This window comes from Protobothrops mucrosquamatus, unplaced genomic scaffold (assembly GCF_001527695.2).
Source record: "Protobothrops mucrosquamatus isolate PMUCROS unplaced genomic scaffold, P.Mucros_1.0 scaffold3367, whole genome shotgun sequence".
Classification (NCBI taxonomy): domain Eukaryota; kingdom Metazoa; phylum Chordata; class Lepidosauria; order Squamata; family Viperidae; genus Protobothrops; species Protobothrops mucrosquamatus.
Genome location: NW_015389352.1, coordinates 32,242 through 36,592, shown reverse-complemented (window position 1 = coordinate 36,592; position 4,351 = coordinate 32,242).

Genomic DNA, 4,351 nt, shown 5'->3' with positions numbered 1-4,351 from the left:
GTAGGTCTACTATAAAGTCCATAGCTATTTCTTCCCATGGTTGAGAAGGGTCTGCCACGGGTTGCAGTAACCCAGGGGTTTTCCCTGGGATTCTTTTCATTGTGGCACATACAGTACAACTTTTTACATAGTTTTCCACATCCCTTTTCAGCCCCGGCCACCAAAATTGCCGGCGGGTGAGGTGTAGGGTTTTCAAATACCCAAAGTGTCCAGCCTGTTTTACATCATGGCTGTGTTTGAGAGCATTAAGACGGAGGGCTTCTGACAAATATAGTTTCCCCCCTTTGTAAGCCAAGCCATCCCTGCACGTTAGGGAGGGTTGATTATCTTTGAACCATTGATCGGTGAGGAGCTCTCATTTTATTTTCTTTACCCCAGGGTCATCAGGATTGGCGATCCTGCGAGGCGTAAGTTGAGCGACAGTTTGTGGACTGGAGAAAATTGCCTCATTAACCTCTTCGCGTTCGCTTTTGTACTGGGGCAATCTCAATAGCACATCAGCTAGGCTGTTTTTTCCTCCCGGTATATACTTTAGAGTGAAGTTGAAACGGTTAAAGTACTGTGCCCACCATACTTGCTTTGGGGACAATTTGCGGGGAGTTTTCAGTGCCTCTAGGTTTTTGTGATCTGTCCATACTTCAAATGGCACCTTGCTCCCTTCTAGATAGTGTCGCCAGTTTAATAGCGCCCACCTAATTGTGAAGGCCTCTTTCTCCCAGATTGCCCATCTCCGCTCGCTTTCATTAAATTTCTTAGAGGTGTAGGCGCAGGGTTGCAGGACCCCACTTTTGTTCTTTTGTAGTAACACAGCTCCAACTGCCACATCGCTGGCATCGGCATGAATCACAAAGGGCTCCCCTGGGCAGGGGTGCTTTAGGATCAGTTCAGCAGCAAATAGTCTCTTTAAATTCTCAAAAGCTGTTTGACAGCCCATCGTCCATGCTAGTGGTTGGCCCGGTCATGGCTTCCCTCCTCCTTTGCCTGTTTTGAGTAGTTCTGTAAGGGGTAGGGCAATCTCGGCAAAAGAGGGGATGAATTGACGATAAAAGTTGGCAAAACCCAGAAAGCTCTGGAGCTGTTTGCGAGTCTTTGGGGGCTGCCATTTGATTATATCTTTCACCTGGGCTTGATCCATTTCAATGCCCTCGTTGGAAATTCTATAGCCAAGATAATCTAATCGGGTCTGGTGAAATTCACATTTCGACAATTTGGTATAAAGCTTGGCATTCAATAGTTTCTTTAACACTTCTCTCACCAGCTTTATGTGATCAGTCATATTCGTGCTATATATCAGGATATCATCAAGATACACCAAAACCCCTTTGTACAAGTGATCATGTAGGACCTCATTAATCAACTGCATAAATACGGCTGGGGCCCCCTGTAGTCCAAATGGCATGCCTTTGAACTGATAGCTCCCCATAGGACAGTTGAAGGCAGTTTTCCACTCGTCTCCCTCTTTTATTCTCACCCGGTAATGTGCCTCTCTCAGGTCTAATTTAGTGAAGACACTCCCCTTAGCCAGATGGGTTAATAAGTCCTTTAGTAGGGGGAGGGGATGTTTATTTTTCACACTCACAGCGTTGAGACCCTTATAGTCTACGCAGAGACGAAGAGATCCATCTTTTTTCTCTTTGAACAACACAGGGGCTCCCACGGTAGATTTGGCCCGTTCGATGAACCCCCTCGCTAGGTTTTTATTCATGTATCGCTGCATCTCCTCCATTTCGAGGGGGGACATAGCATACATTCTCGGCCGTGAGAGTTTGGCTCCTGGCACCAGTTCGATGGAGCAGTCATTGGGTCTGTGAGGGGGTAGGGCATCCCATTCTTTTTCACTAAATGCCTCCGCCAGGTCCCGGTATTCATTGGGGATGAGTGGTTCACCTGGCGGCGGTGAGGCAGCCATGTGCGCTCGCTCATTGGGTGGCCTAAGGTGTCCTGCAACATCGGTTGAATCAGTGGGAGGTTTAGGCCCTATAGGTAGTCTCACAGTTCTCATTCCTTTCTCCCACAAGATAAATGGCTTCCATTTTTCCAACAAGGCTAGCCCTAGGATCACAGTCTCAGTCATTTTTGGAGCCACTAGGAAGCGAATAAACTCCCAGTGCGCACCTATTTGTAGGCATAAGGGCTCCATTACTTGTGTGACAAGAGTCCCTCCCATCAGGGAGCCATTGGCTTGCTCAAACCTCACAGGTTTGGAAATCTGTTTTGCCCGTATGCCCATTTTCATGGCAAACGGCAGACTAATAATGCAGCGGGTGCATCCAGAATCAATTAGCATGTTTAAGTCCATTTGTGCCCCAGATTTAGGGATTATAAGTTTGGCAGCCAGTGAAAAAGGCGGGATTTGTCGACTCAACATAGGGTCATTCTCTCCTTCATCGTCACTGTCAAAGGAGGGTAGAGCAGGGGCGGGTCCACCCGGAGTCCCGGCGTCCTCCTGTGTGTGCGGTGTAATCTGGGCAACAGGTTCTTGCGTGACCCGGTTGGATTTTTCTCTCATTAGCCGCTGAGCAAGTTTCTTTCCCATTGCTGGTTCCGGTCTGCTCTGCAGTCGGGGGTAGGGGACTGGACAGGTTGCCGCTCGATGTCCCTCTTGTCCACACCGAAAACACTTATTTGACGGGCCTGCAGGTGGTCTGGGTCTCTCAGCCATCGCAGTACTTGGAGGTTTTCGTGGGGGTGATTGCTGTCTGGGTTGCTCTGGCGGCTGCTCAGTTTCAGGTGGGGAAGGCTTCTTATAGCGGGCGAGCTGAACGTCTAGCTTCACTGCTGCCTGGTACCATTCTTGCAGCTGATCAGGTACGGCTCGATAGATGCAGGCCTGAGAGAGGTGATTGTCTAATCCCTCAATAAAGTGATGGATTAGGAATTGTTCAGGCCACCCCTCTATTCGACCTGCTATCTTGCAAAATTCCCGCACGTACTCCAGGGCAGGCCTGCCGGCTTGTTTTATTTTGTGGATCTGTTCTCTTGCTTTAAGACCAATAGATGGGTCCTCAAATCTTTCCCTCAGCCCTAGGAGGAAGAAGTGGGGATCCTCCAATTCGGGGGCTTGCTCATTATATAATTTGTTCAGTCATTCGGATGCTTCTCCCTCTAGGCTGGACGCAATCACATTGACCATGGCCCCCGGGTCCGGGTAGAGATAGGCCCAGCAATTCAAATGAGAGTGCACTTGGTTGAGGAAAAAAAACAGCTTCTGTTGGTCCCCATCGAAGGTTGCTCTGAAAAGTGGTGCAATTATAGGCTGTTGGGGGCCCCACTGTGGCTGTTGCTGCTGGCCCCATCCTGGCTGCAGATTTATGCCCAGGGGTTGCATGTTTGGGGGCTGTGGCCAATCTCCCTGCTGTGGTCGGTCTCCCACCAGCTGCTGATCTCCTGGCTTCTGTGCCACCCCAAGCTGTTGCAAGGCCTCTATTAGTTGTGCCAAGCTCAGAAATCGCTGACCATCCATCTGCTGGGGAACCCAATCTACCCATTGCTGCAGATGCCTCAGACTGGATTTCCCTCTCTCTTCAGGGTTGGGGTCCCTGGCAGGGGAAGACAGGATCTGACAGGCTTTCTGATGTGCCATGGGAGGGGTATAGGTTCCTCTCTCCAGGAATTGATTTCTGCTTTTCACCTCTGGGTTTTGAAATCTTTCCAGCGACTCACCCAAAACTTCGTTATCTCTCCATTCTGCTTTTGAAGTCTTTGCTCCCAGCTGGGAGATCTGCCAGAGTTCTTTCTCCCCCGGCTGGCTGGCTGGCTGCCGCTCCACTCTCTGGGGAAGCTGCTGCTGCTGAGGTGCTGGCCTCAAGCCATCTTTCTCCTTCCATAATGAGATCTTCCCCGAATCTTTGTCATCTATCCCCTTTAGATTAGGAATAGTGACTGAGGTCCGGGACCTCTTAATTGGTTTAAAATATTTGTGGATCTTGGCATGATGTCATGTGTCTGACTAATGAAACACTTCAAAGAACTTTCAGGCATGGTTTAACCTAAAAAAGCCTTTATTAGTGTAGAGGCATGTCAGCACGGCATGATGGATGCCAAGATCTGAATTTCCCTTCCCTTTGCACATAACATTCCAGGCATTTCCCCTCCCCTATTTTGGGGTCATGATTCACATCTTCCAATTAACCTGGAGGGCAAAGATTCACTTCCGTTCCTTTTCCCGGGCTTTCCTTACTAATCTCCTCCCTTTCTCTGTCATCTGAATTAACTCTAAAAATACCAGACAATTCTGCATATTTTGTCAAAGCAAGAATATTCAATATTAGCAGCGTTGACATCATGTTTGAAACCCCAAACACTGAAATATCTCCTGGCATTATATTTGAACTGGCTTGTAAAATTAAAA